Below are 18,926 nucleotides of genomic sequence, written 5' to 3' on the forward strand. Positions count from 1 at the left end.
CAAGAATTCAGAGTGTCGCTGCAGAACAGGTACTCTGCTCTTAGTGAGGAAACCAACCTTAGCGTAGATACAATGAATGATAATCTGACGAGTATCATTACGGAGTGTGCAGTGGAAGTTGGAGGCAGGGTAGTTAGACAGGACGCTGGCAAACTTTCCCAGGAAACGAAGAACCTAATTAAGAAGCGTCAAATTATGAAAGTGTCAAGTACAACAGACAAAATAGAACTGGCAGAGCTTTCGAAGTTGATTAATAGACGTAAGGTATGCGATGTAAGAAGGTATAACATGGAGAGAATTGAACACGCTCTCAAAAACGGAGGAAGCGTGAAAGCATTGAAGAGGAAACTTGGGATAGGCAAAACTTGTATGTATGCACTAAGGGACAAAGAAGGCAAAATAACTACCAATATGGATAGGATAGTTAAAATAGCAGAGGAGTTCTACAGAGATCTGTACAGTAGCCGAGACAACCACGACCTTAATACTATAAGAACTAGCAGTAACCCAGATTACATCCCACCAGTAATGATAGAAGAAGTCAGAAAAGCTTTGGAGAGCATGCAAAGGGGCAAAGTTGCTGGTGAGGATCAGGTAACATCAGATCTGCTGAAAGATGGAGGGCAGATTGTGTTAGAAAAACTAGCCACCCTGTTTACGAGGTGTCTCCTGACGGGAAGAGTACCAGAGTCTTGGAAGAACGCTAACATCATCTTAATACATAAGAAAGGAGATGACAAGGACTTGAAGAATTACAGGCCGATCAGCTTGCTCTCTGTAGTATACAAGCTATTTACAAAGGTAATTGCTAACAGAGTAAAGAAAACATTAGAATTCAATCAACCAAAGGAACAAGCAGGATTTCGAACAGGCTACTCAACAATTGACCACATTCATACTATCAATCAGGTAATAGAGAAATGCTCAGAGTATAACCAACCACTATACATAGCCTTCATAGATTACGAGAAGGCGTTTGATTCAGTAGAAATATCAGCCGTCATGCAAACACTGCGGAATCAGGGCGTAGATGAAGTATATATAAACATTCTGTAAGAAATCTACAGGGGATCAACTGCTACCATAGTGCTTCATAAAGAAAGCAACAGAATACCAATCAAGAAGGGTGTAAGGCAGGGGGACACAATTTCCCCAATGCTATTTACCGCGTGCTTACAGGAGGTTTTCAGAAGCCTAGAATGGGAACAGTTAGGGATAAGAGTCAATGGAGAATACCTTAGTAACCTGCGCTTCGCCGATGACAATGCATTGCTGAGTAACTCGGGGGACGAATTGCAACTCATGATTACGGAGTTAGACAAGGAGAGCAGAAAGGTGGGTCTTAAAATTAATCTGCAGAAAACGAAAGTAATGTACAACAACTTCGGCAAGAAGCAGCGCTTCGAGATAGGTAACAGTGCACTTGAAGTTGTAAAAGACTATGTCTACTTAGGGCAGGTAATAACCGCAGAGCCGAACCACGAGATTGAAGTAACTAGAAGAATAAGAATGGGGTGGAGCACATTCGGCAAGCACTCTCAAATTATGACAGGTAGATTGCCACTATCCCTCAAGAGGAAGGTATATAACAGCTGTATCTTGCCGGTACTTAGCTACGGAGCAGAAACCTGGAGACTTACAAAGAGGGTTCAGCTTAAATTGAGGACGACGCAGCGAGAAATGGAAAGAAAAATGGTAGGTGTAACCTTAAGAGACAAGAAGAGAGCAGAGTGGATTAGGGAACAAACGGGGGTTAAGGATATCATAGCTGAAATCAAGAAGAAGAAATGGACATGGGCAGGGCATGTAGCGCGTAGACAGGATAACCGCTGGTCATTAAGGGTAACTGACTGGATTCCCAGAGAAGGGAAGCGGGTTAGGGGGAGACAGAAGGTTAGGTGGGCAGATGAGATTAAGAAGTTTACGGGTATAAATTGGCAGCAGCAAGCACAGGACCGGGTTAACTGGCGGAACATGGGAGAGGCCTTTGTCCTGCAGTGGACGTAGTCAGGCTGATGATGATGATGATGACCGTGGAAGCAATAGGTTGCTCTGTGTGAAAACTACCCAGTTGCACTCAAATGTCTTCACAGTTTGATGAAGAAGATTAACAAAGGCAGTGAGCTCTTAAAACAATCCGATGCAACTATTCGAATGTACGTCGAAGAAGGATATGCTGAAAAAGTACCTACAAAAGAAGACCAACCATTTGGACCCCGGTATTATATGCAACACCGAGTCGTCATACGTGAGGACTGATCTGCGACGATGGTACGCATTGTGTTCGACGTCTCACAAATCCGGGATGAAGTTCTTAAACGACAATCTAGAAGCCGGCCCAAATCTAAATTCCGACGTAGTGACGCTACTACTTCATCTCTGACGCTACAAGATAGCAATGAATGCTGATGTTGAGAAGGAGTTTCTTCGGAAGAAGACGACGAAGATGAGAGTTCAGCTAGCCCTACTTTAGATCTTCTATTCTTCCTTGTTTTGTGTTATCTTCCGTTGTTCTCGCGAAGACGTTTGCGGCATCAAGAAGATTTCACCGTTCCCGGGCCCATTCAGAGGAGACGCGACCGGAAGAAGGGTCCATTTTCGGGACTTCGGCCATAGCCCAGCCATGCAAGCAACCAGGACAGACACCTGATTCATCCCACACGCCATCGAAACGACAAGACTAACGAGCGGGTGAACGTAACTGTGGCGACACCAATGAACCTACAACCGCTTATGGCGCATCCACAATAGTGGGAATCGACGAGAAAGTAGACGATTGGTCAGACATGAAGGACGACAACTTCAAAACGGTAAGCCACCGCAAAAGCAGAACTGTGGGTATTACGCAGAATATATCACCTGTAGAGAGCGAAAAAGACTTAAGACAAGTGAACCCTATTGCTCTACATTCTGCGGTGACATTAGTGATTGACGCTGAGCCAGTTCAGAGTTATTTCACTGCTCAAGGTTCGCTACTAGTTGACGTGGCCACTGAAGATCAAGTAAACGCGCTTTTCAGGTGTGGCAAGCTGTGTTGTGTAGAAGTTAGTGCTCGTATTCCTAATGCCTATCTTTGAAACACCTGCTTGATCAGAGGTGTTCCAATGTGGTACACAGATGCGGATCTTCTTGGATATACGAAGCCACAAGGCGTGATTCACGTCAGGAGGATTGTTAGAAGTTTCTTCTACGAATGAGTGAAAAGCTAGACCCACGGACGCGGTGGTACTTGCATTTACTCCAAACACCGAGCGACCTCTGACTACTAACCTTGGTTTTACTCGACATGAAACCGCTGAATACACGGAACCACCACCGAGGTGCTTTAAATGCCAACGTTTTGGTCACGTGGCGAAATTCTGCAACGGAGAGCTGCGACGCAAACGCTGTGGGGGTCTGCATGACTTCAAAACTTGCAAGGCGGACTTAAAATGCGCAAACTGCAATACTGACCATCCCGCCAGTTATAGTGGGTGCCCATTTCGAGTGAGTGCGCTGCATAGACAAAAATACTTTCTTGCGGGGCCTAAACCGACTAAAACAACTACTGCCCGGTCAGTTGCTCAATCACCTGAGGATTTTCCTCCATTGGTGAAAGAGCAAATATCAAGTAGTACAAAGAACGTACGTGAGGTGCAATCTGAAGAATGCTCTCTGAAAACACTGGGCAATGCGAGTCAAGCAAAACAAGGAGCCATGCTAACTGAGTCTACTCAGAACATTCGCACACAAGCTACCTATGCCAGAGTACTGAGACAAGAATTTGAGCAGAAGACAAAGGGACACGAGGAAATTATACACGACACTGCGGAGATTGTTCGTGTTCTGTTTGCCGCTCTACGTTCTCACCTAGCGAAAATGCCACCAGATACTGCGAAAACCATGCTGCAGGCCGTACTGGCTCTAGAATTAGTGCTACTTGGTTGTTTCGGGCACAACCAGCAGTAGGATGCCGAAGACCAAGCCTCAGTGTACGTTAAATCGCCGAAAAGTGCCTTTCATAATGCAGTGGAATTGTGCCGGTATTGTTTCTCGCATGAATGAACTACACCTGTTTTTGAGAGAATATCAAATTCCGAGGCCGGATTACCGAGACAAAGATCACTCACTCGATACGTCACTCACAAGAACCCCACCATAACGACTTTCTCAAATGGAAGCGCTGCTATGTATATACGGAGAGAGATACCACACGTAGCACTCCATGTGGCGGACTTAAGCACAGATGTTATAAAAGTTTATGTAATCAGGGCACATATAGGAAACCGCAAAGTCAGCATTGCATCGTTGTATGCGTCTCCAAACAAGAAAAGTTCATTTCAAAAGTTTTTGGAAGACCTGTGTCGTCGTTGCCCAGCTCCGCACATTATTTGCGGTGATTTCAATGCACATCACACGTCATGGGGGGACAAGAGTTCGGATGCACGTGGACGTTGTCTGGGAAAAGCTATTGATAAGCAAGACTTACGCATTGCGAATGATGGCAATGTAACATTTTTAGGCCCCCAGCTTGTACAAGCATTATTGACTTGACGTTGCATTCAAGTGACGTTCAACTCACGTGTTGCACAGCTCCGGACAGAATGGGCAGTGATCATTTCCCTATATTGATCAATGTTTCTGGCTACCATTTGACGGTAGCTATATCCTGCACAGTAACTGATTGGGACCGCTACAAAGAGCATCTGCATCACCGATCAGGAGATATGTTTCATGATATGCTGGCGAGCAAAGCGGCTGCAACCACTGTACTTATGCTACCTGCACATTTTCCAGCCCCGGACTCAAAGCTCCGTAATTTGTGTGCGGCCTGAAGAAGGGCAGAGAAAAGGCTTATGCGAAGAGGTGGTACACCTGCTAGCAAAACTCAGTTCAACAGACTTAATGCAGCAATACGGCGATACAGCAACAAACTTCGGAGGAAGCAATGGGCAACGTTTTGTGAGAGTTTAAGTGTATTTACTCCACTGTCAAGGATATGGCGAGTAGTAAATAAGGTGGGAAGCACGCCCGAGCCTTTGAGATCATTTATTGCCCTCGCGTTATTCAAGAATACATCAATGCCGTCTCTAGCCGAAGAGTTTGCTGACGTGTGTGTAATTGGAAGAGAAAATGAACCAATGAACCACCTTACCCACTTCCGCCTCATTTTACATCTGCCATTGACGCACTTTTCACGCTGCGGGAACTTACGTCAGCCATAAGTTGTCTCCGACGACGCTGTGTTCCTGAACCTGACGGAATTACAAACCAAATGATCTCAAATATGCCTACAGAAGTGAATATCAGGCTTCTGATGCATTTCAACTATGTTTAGGAGTCGGGAAACATTTCTCAAGACTGGAAAATAGCCTGGGTCGTGCCAGTGCTGAACCCAGGTCTGTATGAGGCCCAGAACTGGCCTCATACAAACCAGTATCACTAACTTCGTGCGTAGCGAAGCTGATGGAGAAGCTGGCCTGTGTTCCGCTGACATGGTGGATGGAGAATCACAAGACCCTTCCAGCATGTATGACTGGGTTTCGGCAACGATTGAGTGCACAGGACAACCTCTTGGACTTGGTGAGTCACATAGAACACCGAAAACCATACGGCCTTTCAACTCTGGCAATATTCCTGGACGTTTCAAAAGCATATGACTACGTGTTCCAAGGTGCGATAATTTGTGGTCTTGCAACTATGGGAATAACTAGGCACCTTTTACGCTTTGTTCAGGCGTTTCTTAGTGATCGCTCGATGCAGGTGAAGTTAGGGACAGTGCTCAGTAGCTCAAAAAATCACCAGAGGAGTGCCACAGGGCAGTGTCCTGTCTCCAGTGTTGTTCAATGTGGTCATGGCTGGTTTACCTAATGCTCTCAAGACTGTGAGAAAGACAGTACAAATATCAATTTATGCCGATGACATGTGCATCTGGCTTTCAGGATATCAGCATAAGAGATTAGAAATGACTGGCTAAGGAGTTCTACACTCCTCACAAACCTATCTTGAATCTATTGGCCTAAAAATATCAGCTGAAAAGTCTCAATTCATGCAATTCCCTGGTATCCGAAGACGAGAAACAAGGATAAAAATAATACTTCCAGGTGCATCAATTAAGAAAGATAAGTCCATGAGGTTCCTTGGAGTCACACTAGACAGCAGGATGAATTGGCGACGAGCAGAAGACAAGACGATGTCCGCGCTGACGCCCCGTGTACACATTCTTCGAAGGATGGCAATTAGAAGCTGGGGGAGTCACCCAACTTGAATGATAAAGTTACACGAGGCAGTAATTGTCAACCGTGTGCTTTTCCAATTGCCTCTGATCTCTACGAGTGAGTCACAGTACGAACGGCTGGAAAAATTCATCATAAAGGCCTCAGAGTTCCTTTGGGAGTGCCAAAGTTTGCAGCGAGCATAAAAGTGCTTCATGAAGCTCGTCTTCCGCCGTTACGTCTTCTCGTCTCTCAACGACTGCTGACACAGCTTTGCCGACTTGGCGAATCGAGCCCAGGACGAGCACTACTCAGTCGCCTTCAGTGACGCACGGAATTTCAAGCTTTCCTGGCGCTCAACACCCTTTGCCATCTTATGATCGATTTCCCCAAACAAAGACAACTTCGACAAGACCCACCTTGGTCACATGAAGTTGTCGACTGCCAGGTGACGATTCCATGGATGCAAAGCAAGCGTTACACACCCACAGCAGAAATACTTTTTTGGTTCTTGAATATATTGAAGAAAAGTACACAGATCATTTGAAAGTTTTTACCGATGGATCAGTCGAGATAGTGCGCGGAGCGAGTGCTGCAACGTTTGTGATTCTATCTCTAAAGGTTTCCTGGGTAGCGAGACTCGATTGCGTTGTTTCATCGACAGCATGTGAAAGCGTGGCCATTCAGGCACCCCTGAAAAAACTGAAGTTTTGTAGGCAGCAACAAGTCGTGCTGTTCTAGGACAATAAGTCCGCTTTGCAGTGGCTAAAACATGAATTGATATTGGATCGATGCACTCAAAGATCACTGCGAATCCTTAAAGATCTGCGTGGCATGGGTATGAACATTACGTTTCAATGGATTCCATCACATGTGAGTATAGCGGGTAATGAGGTGGCTGACATACTCGCCCGGAGTGCTCTGAAGCTTACACTAATGAAGAAGGCTCCCAAAGACAATCAGCGTATCTTACGAGAAGCTGTAAACAAGCATTTTCACTCGTTATGCCTGACGCGTCACCAGCCATGTGTGACACAAGGGCTATCAAGGGAAGAGGCCTGCTTGCTTCATCGCATTCGAACGACATCAGCGCGTACACCAGCATGGCTTCACAAGATCAGACTGTTTGCGACGCCCTTGTGCCCGAAGTGCAAGGAAAACGGTGATATAGAACACTATTTGCCTAAATGTTGTGCGCTTAAGAAGGAACGGCAAGGTTTATTTGAGGAACTGCAACAGTTAGACTCACCATGTGACAGCGTGACTGATATTGTGTTTGCGCGTGGTTCCTCGATTTTTAGGAAACAAGTGTCACGACTTCTCTTGAAGTTTTTGATTGCTACAGACCTCGCATGTGACTGGTGATAAGTGACAATTATGTTTGGTGTATAGTTCAGCGAGATAGATTACTGGCAAGTGGAATAGCACAGATGATGATGAAGATGTTTGAAGTTTTGTGGCGCAAGGGCCATTTCACGGTCAAAGAGCGCTAGTTCATCTTACTAAAATTATGGACAATGACTGTGAAAGCGGCTGTATAAGGGCCATAAAATTCCTTGCAGTACGGCGGATAAAAACATACAAGGAATAAAATCATGACCATGCCGTTAAAGGTGTGTGTGGTGTGAATAGGTGACAAAAGTTGGTGATAATAAAAAACGATGGTAGACATATATGGCATTAGCACAATGGCCTCACTCGTTCATACACTTGCGTGTAAGGGCCGTGAGGCAAGTGCTTTCTTGTGTAGCCACCACAGCAAAAACCGCTCTGGAGAAATCGTGCTACGGAATGCCCGGGTATATGATATGAAATCTACGAATTTCTTTTAAAAACGCTAACAATGATTTATGACTGAAAAGCGGTTTCCCACCGACGAACATTGCAGGGTGTAAAGGTATATGTTGTCGGTAGGGTAATGGAAAATGTTGTTTTTTTAGAGTTTCTAAGTGTTTGCACTGGATTAACATGTGAAGGACTGTTAATGCTTCACCACATATGTCACACACTGGTGGATCGCCACCGAACAAAATATATGTATGTGTCGTGTATGTGTGTCTTATCCTGAGCCTCGTTAGTATTACCTCTGTATGATGCGATTTTGATACTTGCAGCCAATGACCAAGGTGTGGCTTAATTATGTGTAGTTTGTTTTGTGTGTGTCTATCCCACTTGCTCTGTCAGTAGTCCCTGAGGTTTTGTTTGAAAGACGACTTCAGATCAAGGGCTGGGATTGGTATGGGTGTAGGGGCAGTGCTTTTGTGGACGGGTGCCGCGAGCTGATCCGCCCTCATGTTGCCTTGGATCTGACGATGCCCTGGCACCCAGCACACTACAACATGTTGTTTGAGTGTGTAGAGTGTGCACAAAATGGAGTAAAATGAGACAAGGACTGGGTTTTTTTGTTTTTTAAGAGTGTGTAGGGCCGTTACCACGCTTAGGGAGTCCGTATAAATTACTGCTTTTTGTATTTGTAATTGCTTGATGTGTTTAGCTACCACAAGTATCGCATAAGCTTCCGCTGTGAAAATACTTGTGCCTGGATGTAGAGGGCCAGCATCCGAAAAGAATGGGCCGACAGCAGTGTAGGACACGGAGGAGTTAGACTTAGAGGCATCTGTAATTAAAGAACTCAGGACGTTTGTATTTGTGTTGAAGTTCCAGGAAGTATTTTCGGATATGGGCAATGGGCGCATGTTTTGTAACTTCTAGAAAAGCCACATCGCAGTCTATAGTCTGCCACTGCCACGGTGGTGGGTATGCTACAGAAGCCATTAAACTGTGCTCAAGTGACACTCCTGTTTCCTCAGCTAGACCTTTCAGGCGAACTCAAAAGGGCTGCCTCATCGAAGGCCTGTTTTGAAACAGAATGGAGCTCGACAAATCACTAATAGTAGAGTAAGAGGGGTGCTTCTTGTCTGCTTTCACCTTAAGGTATTCAACAAAGGACATGTAAGTTCCCTGCAGATGAAGCGACCACTCATTTGACTCAACGTAAAGGCTTATTACGGGGCTGGTGCGAAAAGCATCCGCAGAAAGGCGGATGCCCAATTGGTGCACGGGTTACAGCATCTTTAAAGCACTTGGAGTCGCAGACTGATAAACAACGGCCCCATGATCTAAACGGGTGCGAATGAGGCTTCTATACAGATTCATGAGACATTGCCTGTCCTACCCCACGTAGTACGTGACAACACCTAAAACAATCATGGCTTTTAAACATTTTGTTTTTAAATACTTGATGTGCGGTACGAAGGTCAACTTGTTGTCCAAGATCAAGCCTAAGAATTTATGCTCCGCATTAACAGACAGACGCTGACCGTTCAGTTCAATGTCGGGTTCTGAGTGCATGCCTCTCTTTCGGGAAAAGAAGACATACGTGCTTTTTTGTGGGTTCAGTCGGAATTCGTTTTCCTCTGCCCATTTGGAGACCTTGTGTAAACCTATCTAAACCTGCCACTCACACATTGCCAGATTGCAAGATTTAAAGCCAAGCTGGACGTCATCGACATATGTACAATAAAACACATTGCGAGGGATGGACAAGCGCAAGGAATTCATTTTGATGAGAAAAAGTGTGCAGCTAAGTACACCACCTTGTGGCACGCCTGTTTCCTGGACAAATGTTTGGAATAGAACCTTGCCCACTCGGACAAGGAATGTCCGGTTTGACAGGCAACTTTCGACTATGTGAAACATTCTTCCGCGCACGCCAAGGTGGGACAGGTCTCTTAGAATTACAAAGCGCCATGTTGTATCATAAGGCTTTTCGATATCGGGGAACACAGAGAGAAAATATTGTTTATGGACGAAAGCATCTGTGACCTGTGCCTCGATACGAACAAGGTGGTCTGTGGTGGATCTACTCTCTCTAGACCCGCACTGAAATGGGTCTAGCAAATTGTTTGTTTCAAGGAAATGTACAAGTGGGCAGTTTATCATTTTTTCGAAGACTTTGCAGAAGCAGCGTGTTAGTGCACTAGGCCTATAACTCGAAGCTGAAGAAGGGTCTTTGCCCTCTTTAAAAATGGGAATAATGATAGCCTCTTTCCAGGAGGTAGGGATAGTGCCAGAAAACCAAATAGCATTGCACAAACAAAGTAAGGTTTTTCGTGTTTCGATCGTTAGGTTTTTTAACATTTCATACACCACACGGTCAGAACCTGGGGCTGGAGTACTGCAGGAGTTTAGAGATGTTCGGAGCTCAGCTAGACTGAAAGCTTGGTTATATGCCTCGTTTATAGTGCAGTTGTGTTCGAGTTTCTGCTTTTCTATTCCTGTTAGGTATTTTTGGAAAGTGTCAGTATAGTGGGACGAGCTGGACAATCGTTCGAAGTGTGCACCAAGGAAGTTTGCCTGATCTTCCAAGGTATCACCCTGAGTGTTTACGAGTGGAAGTGTGTGTACATGTTTTCTTGCTATCCTACCAACCATGTTCCAGACTTTAGCCTCCTGTGTGTATGAATCGATTCCTGACAAAAAATTTTGCCAGCTTTCTCGTCTAGCCTGCCGACGCGTTCTCCTGCCTTGAGACTTTATTTTCTTTAAGGTGTCAAGATTTTCGGCTGTGGGTGAGTTCCGAAGTAACCTCTGTGCTCTGTTTTGCTGTTTGCGCGCGTTTCAGCATTCAGAGTTCCACCATGGGACACGTCGTTTTCCAGGGTGTCCATTTGTTTGTGGGATGCATTTTGTTGCAGCATCAATCAAAAACACTGTGAAGTAGCCTGCAGCAACATCAATGCTTAAGGTACATATGTCACTCCTATCTAGACGAGCGATGGTATAAAACTGTTCCCAGTCGGCTCTGTTTATGAGCCTTTTGGGAACACGTGTTGGACACTCAGTTGCTGTAGTTGTGCTCAAAACTACGGGGAAGTGGTCACTTACGTACAGATTACTGACGACTTGCCACTGGCGTAGAGGCACAAGAGGTGGAGATACTATGCTTAGGCCTATGGAGAAGGAGGTGTTATGAGCGAAATTATAATAGGTTGGTTCTTTCCGATTTCGGAGGCATGCGCTCGACGAGAGAAGGAACTGTTCAATCAGTCAACCTCGCTTGTCGCAACGAGAGTCACCTCATAGCCTGCTATGCGCATTAAAGTCTCTAATAGCACTGGCTAACCTCCCTGTCCTTCCTCATTTATTCCTCCTAAAGTCTCCAAAGAGAACATAAGGCTCCGGAAGTTCGTAAATTAAAGAGTGTAAACCACGTTTTTGCAGCTGATAGCTAGGAGGAATGTAAATAGTGCAGAGTGTGATCAGTTTATCAAAAAGAACCGCTCGAACAGCCACTGCCTCAAGGGATGTTTGGAGTTGTAAGTGTGTGCATGCAATCCCTTGATTCACTCTAATGGCAACACCTCCGGATGATGTCATGGCATTATCACGGTCCTTTCGCGAAATAACGTACTTACGAAGAAAATTTGTGTGTTTTGAATTAAGGAGTGTTTATTGTACACACAGTACTTTTGGTGAGTGTTCGTGTAAAAGTTCTTGGATGTCGTCAAGGTTTCTGAGAATGCCCCTGACGTTCCATTGTATGATTTGAGTGTTCATGGTGAATATAAAATAGTGCTGTGTGTGCGAAAAGCGAGTGGCTGTTTAGACGAAGAGTTTGAGTTCACGTAACAGCGCTGTCACCAGGCCCTGTTATCTGCTTTTTTGTTTTCTTGGCGGGCTCCAAGGAGCCACGCCGCTCTTTCGGCACCAAGGGTACCGATATATCCATTGCCTCCTCGGAGGCACTGGATGCCCGCACGTGCGGGCTGTTAGTTTGAATTTTGGGCCTCGCCTGTTGAGGTGAGGCCTTGAGACCTGAGGACTCTGGAGTCTCCGGTCTCTGTCGGGGAGTAGGCGGTGTAGCCTGAACTACAGCCGCCTTGGGGGCAGGTGCCACAACCGCCAGCTCGCTAACAGCCCGCACGTGCGGGCTGTTAGTTTGAATTATGGGCCTCCCCTGTTGAGGTGAGGCCTTGAGACCTGAGGACTCTGGAGTCTCCGGTCTCTGTCTGGGAGTAGGCGGTGTAGCCTGAACTACAGCCGCCTTGGGGGCAGGTGCCACAACCGCCAGCTCGCTATGCGCGGGCCGAAAAAATGGCGAGGGCTGGTGCGGCGGTGCCCCCTGACGCGCCGCATCAGCGTATGTAGGTCCATAGAGTGGTGCGACTCTTCGCCGTGCTTCCTTAAATGATATGTTCTCCTTCACTTTTATTGTAATGATTTCTTTTGATTTTTCTAGTATGTGCAGGAGCGTGAATATGTGGCGTGGTTTTCTTCGCAGTTTACACAGTGTGGTGGTTGTTTGCGGTTCTCAGACTCGGGGCCTAGGACTCCTCATTGTACACAAGTCTGGCGACCATGACAGGTTTTAGAGCCATGGCCATACCTCTGACATTGAAAGCAACCACGAGGGTTTGGTATATACGGCCTGACAGATGTCTTCGTCTACCTTGTTTGAATAGATTTTGGTACTTTGCTTGATGCAAACGTGAGTATTAGGTGTTTCGTCCGTATTTACTTATTATCTCTTCCGATAATAATTCTCTGTACATTATTGACATTTTGGCTCTTTCACCCTTCCAAAAGTTCCGTTTCGGTCAGGTCAAGAAAGTCTGCGTCAGATACTACTCCGCGAGTGATTTTCTTAGATCTGTGTGGTGTTACGGTGATCCGTACGTCACCAAACGTTCAGAGGCTGTCTAAATTTACAAATTGTGCTTTGTCCCGAATTTCGAGGAGAAGGTCTCCGCTAGCCATTTTGGTTACTTTGTATTTAGCCCCAAGAGTTTCAGTAAGACACCTGGCAACTACGAAAAGAAGTACGGTCCTGGCTTGCTTTCCGGAAGTGGGGAAAAGTTTATATTGGCTGGTTGAAGAAATTTATGTCATCGGTGCGTAGCCGCTTTAGGCCGGTACGATCAGACAGTAGAGGTAATGCTCCATGCATGCCGGTCTAATATTTGTTCAGCAGCTTTGGCGGCCACCCACCACGGAGCCCAACAAGGGGACGCTGAAAGTTTGCAGGTGCTGAAAGCTTGCAGACATCAGCCGTACAACACTGCCATAACCCAATGCGCCTAGACCAAGGTAGGCTATTTGCACAGGGTTTAGTCCTTGCCACAAAGAAAATTGAAAGTAAACAGAAGAGATAAGTAGACAGGACAGACTAAAAGAGGGAGATAAAGACGAAGTTGTAGGGGAGAGAGATAGGAAAAGGCGACTGCCGATTTCCCCTGGCTTGGTCAGCCCAGGGGTGCAGTCTACGTGAAGCCGGGGCCAAAGGGGTGTGTTGCTTCTGCCGGGGGGGGGGGGGGCCTTAAAGGTCCAATCACCCGGCGTCGGCTCAACCCCCAGGATTCTCTTTTCCCCGGACACGGCAAAGCCACGCATGGCTAGGTGTGGGAGGGAGTCGAAACTTCCCCATTAGCTCGGGTCCGTGGTGTCGCTACGCACCAAACGCCTACTTACGCAGACGCCCCTGTGGAAGTGGAATAGCACAAAGGCCGCTGTCTCGAGCAGGCTTACGTCGCGCAATGAACAGTTTTTATTTTAAGAGCCTGCTCGTGATTAGTTGAAAAAATAACAAAGGACACAGCTTCATTTAGCAAAGTGGGAACCGGGCGGGGCAATTGCCTGCAAATTATGCAAGGCTAGATCCGCCGGCTACCTAAACATCCTTAATCTTAACCTTAAGGCGTTTCTTCAAATCGGCCTGCAAGAACACGACAGAGATGCGCTTCGCTTCTCTTACCCTCAAGTGGACAGCCCACTTCCGGAAATAGAAGTTTGAAGAATAAGGAGAGTGCACTTTGGAGCTACTTCAAGTCCTTTCCTATTGACTGCTACCTTAAAGCGCCACTTCAGGTCCGTAAAAAATCACTTTACTTCGACAGCCCGGCTATTGCAAAACTTTATAATTATGGATGATCTTCTTTTTGGCGCTGACACCATTGAACAAGCTATTCAAATGCACAAAGAGAAAATTGAAATCTTTAGAGATGCTTCGATGAACATTCATAAATGAGCTAGCAACGACCCCGTTGTATTTGCCGTCTTCGTACAAGAAATCACTTCTTACGAAAAATTACTTAGCTCACCTTCTGAACCTCTGAAAGTCCTGGTACTTTATTGGAACAAGCAGATAGATAACTTTTCGTTTAGGCCTTTTGACATTCTACAGTTTATGTAGGAGCATCGAATTACAAAACGCTTCGTGCTCCAGGCTGTTGCAAAGATCTACGACCCTTGGGTTTTCTGTCACGCTTTCTTTTAAGGGCGGAGATCTTCATAGAAGATCTCTGGAGAGAAAACCTCGGCTAAGATGACACTATGCCAATGAAGCTGTCAGCTGTCTGGAAAAACTGGAGCAAGGAGGTAGCCATGCTACATGAGATAATAATGTCCAGGTTACTCGCAGCGGGCAGCGAAGGCGCTTACCGAAAGGCAGATCTGCACATCTTTTCCGACGCAAGTGAGTCAGCATACGATGCTGTAGCCCACCTTCGTGCCACCGACTCAAGTGGTGCCGTCCACACTATACTAATAATGGCAAAGTCAAGAGTTGCGCCGTTACGGTCACCTTGGCGAAGCTGGAGTGGATGTCAGCTTTGCCTGCAGCCTGCTTATATACCTACATGATCAAGAACTGCGACCTGGGCATTGATGAAGTAACAGTTTGGTCCGATTCCCAGATTACCCTTTGCTGGATTTGCAAGGACCACATTTCTTGTAAGGCATTTGTACGAAAGAGAACGCTGGAGATAAGAAATTTGACAGAATATTCTCAATGGCGACTTTGTCCCGCAAAAAGAAAACCCTGCAGAATTGCTCACTCGAGGCTTGACTGTACACAAACTGAGTAGATGACAGTTGTGGTGGTTGGACCCGGATGGCTTGCCATATCTCAAACATTCTGGCCTGAAGTCGAAGGAAAACTTGACCTCAAAACCCGAAAAGTTGATGCAGCTGAGACGGGGCCAGAAATCAATATCCACGCTGTTAACACGAGAGCATCGATGCCAACGCTGACTGGTAACGAACGATTCAGCAGCCTCACAAAACTTGTAGGAATGACGGCATGGGTTTTCCGTTATGGTAAAAAGTTGAAGGAAAGCGATTAGTTCCAGGAGCTGTTTGCTGAAGAAATTCAACAGGCGGAGTGCTACTTGATTCGCGTAGAACAGAGAGCTCACTTTGGTAACGTAGGCAACTGCGTCGCAAACGAGAATCCAATTTCTTCCCAAAGTCCAGTTGGAGAATTAAGATTGTTCCTTGACAACAACGGGCTACTTCGGCTACAAGGAAATGTTCAGATGATGTACGACTCGTGCAGTTCTCGCCATTCAATCCTCCTACCGAAAGACTTTCACCTCAATATTTATTCATCAATTATGCTCACGAAGACGTCTTCCACGGAGGAGTACGAGACACACTGACTCAAATCAGGGAACAATACTGCATTCCACAATTACGATAGCCAGTAAAAAAACAATAAGACAGTGTGTCATCTGCCAACGCCTACACGGTGTTGTGACTCCGGGTCCTGCTGGTCTCAGTTTAGTAGTAGGCCTCCGTCGTAGGAACCGTCGTCGAACAAGTAAGCTGAAGCGCTCGTAAAAACGACAACAATTTCTTTACATGGTTAGTAACTGAGCATTTGAAAAGAGGTGATCAAGTGATCACTAGAAGTCAGGAACTGTACAGGAGAACTGTCGAACTGTGTAACTTAGAATATACAAAAGTCTTCCGCTTACATAGCCCACGTTGCCAACCCTGGGCGCATTGTCCGCGGCTTCAGCCAATACGGCGCTCCATGGTCAAGGTGCTCCAACCACGAAGGAGGGGAAAGACTACACAATGCATGTGGAGAGGGCACAGTCTACACGTTGCCCAAATATGGTCACAAACGCACTGCACCGACGTTTCGCGCACGTCACCAAGATTTCGCGCACGTCCGACGATCTTAGATGACTTTGGTTTCCAAACACTTGTGCCAGTTGGGTGAGGTTCAAAAAACCGGCTCCCGGTACACGTGTCAAACTTGTTTTACTCCGTTCGGGTAGAACAATATAGTGGTCCGCCAGCATATTGTCAAAACATGCCTCTCTTTACAGCGGATCTTATGGAGAAAGGCGGAAGGAGGAGTGGTCGACTAATCCCTCGTCGTCAAGGCAGGCTCCTGCAAGGGCTACAGCAGATAGTGCAGTTTTGTTTCTTTCAACCCCACATTCTATCCCTGGTTGTTTGAGTGCCTTTTAGTTTCCTTAAACCCCACATTCCATCCCTGGTTGTTTGCTAGAAGCTGCGGCTTAGCTGCGAATCTCCGGGGCTCCCCTTCTCTTCGCAAGGTGCACCCACAACCATTTTGGCTTTAGCTTTCAGCCCAAATTGCAAATACCACGCTGGTTATGATATTTCAAGATCTTCGGTGACCTCAAAAATGACCCAGCTGCCTCTTTGTCTGCCTCAAAAGCTTTGCATAGGGTCGAGCTCACAATGGCCTTTTTGGCTTGTACGTTTTCTTTACGCTAACCGGTCTTGAACCTCTCATTCACGTCTTGCTGACAGTAAATCAACTCGTCCTAATGGCAAATCCTTGCTTGAAATGCGTCGAAGTATTTTCGTCCTGTTCAGAAATACCGCCAGACTTCAATAATGATGAGGGTCATAACAACGGGAACAAAGGGAGTCATACTGCATCTACAAATTCCAAACACTAACACACGGTATCAATCAAAGCTCAGCAACCTATCGTTCCTTAGATCGTGCAGCGGTTAGATGGGGCAGGAATGGAGTCTGGCGTAAATTTTATGTTTAATTTTTTAATTTTTATTTTCCTAGTAATTCTCAAATTTTTAAAATTTTTCATTTTAACCGTATTTGTTATTTTAACTATAGTATTATTATTATTATTCCTCGATGTGCTCAACAAAAGTGCCCAATTGTAATCGGAGAAATGGACCAACCGAAAAAATTTTCTGTTCGTATGTACTGTTCGTATATGTACCTTTGTTGTGTGATTCTTATTTTTTTATTATTTTTAATAATATTTTATCATGACTACTTCATTTTTGTGTTACTACTTCTCTTTCTGCATTTCCCTGAGTATCTAGATATGTGCACATAACTCTCGCAGTGTATCAACCATTCCATTATGTTTGTTATTATTTGTTTCATTTTCACTGTTCACTTTTCTATGTTTTTTTTGCCATTCTCATTAACTTATGTTTGCCTTATTATCTGTAAGTGGGATAGCCCAACCAGCACTAGCCAATTTCAATATCAGGCGCTTTGGGGAGTGTACAAAAAAGCTGCAGACACGCACGCAGTCACATTGACAACGTGTGCCTTCAGCCCTAGATGTCCGCTTTACTTTGCAAATGACCTTTTCTGCTTTCAGCATCTCTGCCCCGATATATGCCCCCCCTAGCCTACATATGGAATATGTCAGTATATTTTCAGCCAAACGAAACACCTGTTTCCCCTTTCCTTTTTCTAACTGACCTCAGAAGGGGCCGAATCGGGCAGTCTCTCCGCCGGAGTCAATCATCTCGCTACAGGTCTACAGGCCTGCCACCCAAGCTTACCCACATTGTCCTTCCGTGACTTTCAAAGACGCGTCATGGAAGCCCCCTTATCCCTCTCTTTCTTTCTTCTCCTACCCCTTGTTTCTTCTTTTTTTCTTTTTTCTTTTCCTTTTTAGTTTTGTTCTTTTTGGTTTGCTCCAGAGTATGAGACGAAAATAACTGTTCCGCATAGCATATGTTATCAAGGTAAAACACCACTAATTTGTCGCTCTCTCCCATTTTCTTCTTGCACCAGGGACTCGCTAGCTGGATTCTGTGCCGACCAGTTGTGCCTTCGCGATCTCCGACGACAGAGCAGCTCTGGCTGACTGGGTTAGTCCTACGCCACCCCCCGCCGCCGGTACCCTACGACGACGTCAGTGCAGCTGTTGCCAACTGTATTAGCCCTACGCCATCTTCTGCTGCCGACAAGAGCGCTCGCAAGTGGCGCCCCGTCCTCGGGCTCCAGTGACCGTGTTTTCATCTTTCCTACCTCTCTTATCTTTCAAGTCGTTGCTCGCAGTCCTAGCGCATCTCTCTCATTTTCTCTGTATACCTCTAAGCCTATTCTTTTGATCCCTCCTCACCCCCATCCCTTGTGAGCTACTGTCTAGGTGTCGCACGCTGATGCAGACAGTTACGGGACAGTTACGCGGCTCACTTTTCTCTTCTTTTCCCTCCTATAACCACAATCTCTTGCACCACCATGTCGATGCGGCATATTCACATAGCGTCGCACTTGTTCGCAAACCGTGAAGAAGACCGGTCCACCGGTCGAAACCGTTGGTAATAAAATGAAGACAACTGCTAAGTCGTGTTTTTTTCCCAAGTACGATTGGCCTATTGGAAAAACGTAAAGATATATATATATATATATATATATATATATATATATATATTGTCACGGGGTCGTGACGTGGCCGAAGACAGGAGACTTCGTGTTAGGATTTAACTGTTTATTTGGGCAAATCTGTGCCCGGTAAAAGGAAAGTCCAATTACAGCAGCAGTCTCGCACAAATAACAGTCTCGGACTGATAGCAGCGAACGGAGCGTCGGCCTTCGATCAACAACTGACAAGCGGCGAAGCGCGTCGGCATTTATACTCTTGCCGTCGAATGTTCTAGCGTTATCGCTGGTGGTGGCGTAGGTTCCAGAACAATCTGT

The 18,926-nt window shown here is 45.8% G+C and overlaps 1 long non-coding RNA gene across 3 annotated transcripts in view; it reads left to right on the plus strand.

Annotated features, from left to right (window-relative positions):
• LOC142776735 (uncharacterized) overlaps nucleotides 1-18,588 on the plus strand; it is a 142,375-nt gene extending 123,787 nt beyond the window's left edge. For all 3 annotated transcript variants that reach the window (XR_012887770.1, XR_012887771.1, XR_012887769.1), the window contains one exon: nucleotides 18,018-18,588. This is a non-coding gene — a long non-coding RNA (uncharacterized LOC142776735). The remainder of the gene's footprint in view (nucleotides 1-18,017) is intronic.
• Nucleotides 18,589-18,926: the final 338 nt, after the last annotated feature.

This window comes from Rhipicephalus microplus, chromosome X (genome assembly GCF_043290135.1).
Source record: "Rhipicephalus microplus isolate Deutch F79 chromosome X, USDA_Rmic, whole genome shotgun sequence".
NCBI classification, from domain to species: Eukaryota; Metazoa; Arthropoda; class Arachnida; order Ixodida; family Ixodidae; genus Rhipicephalus; species Rhipicephalus microplus.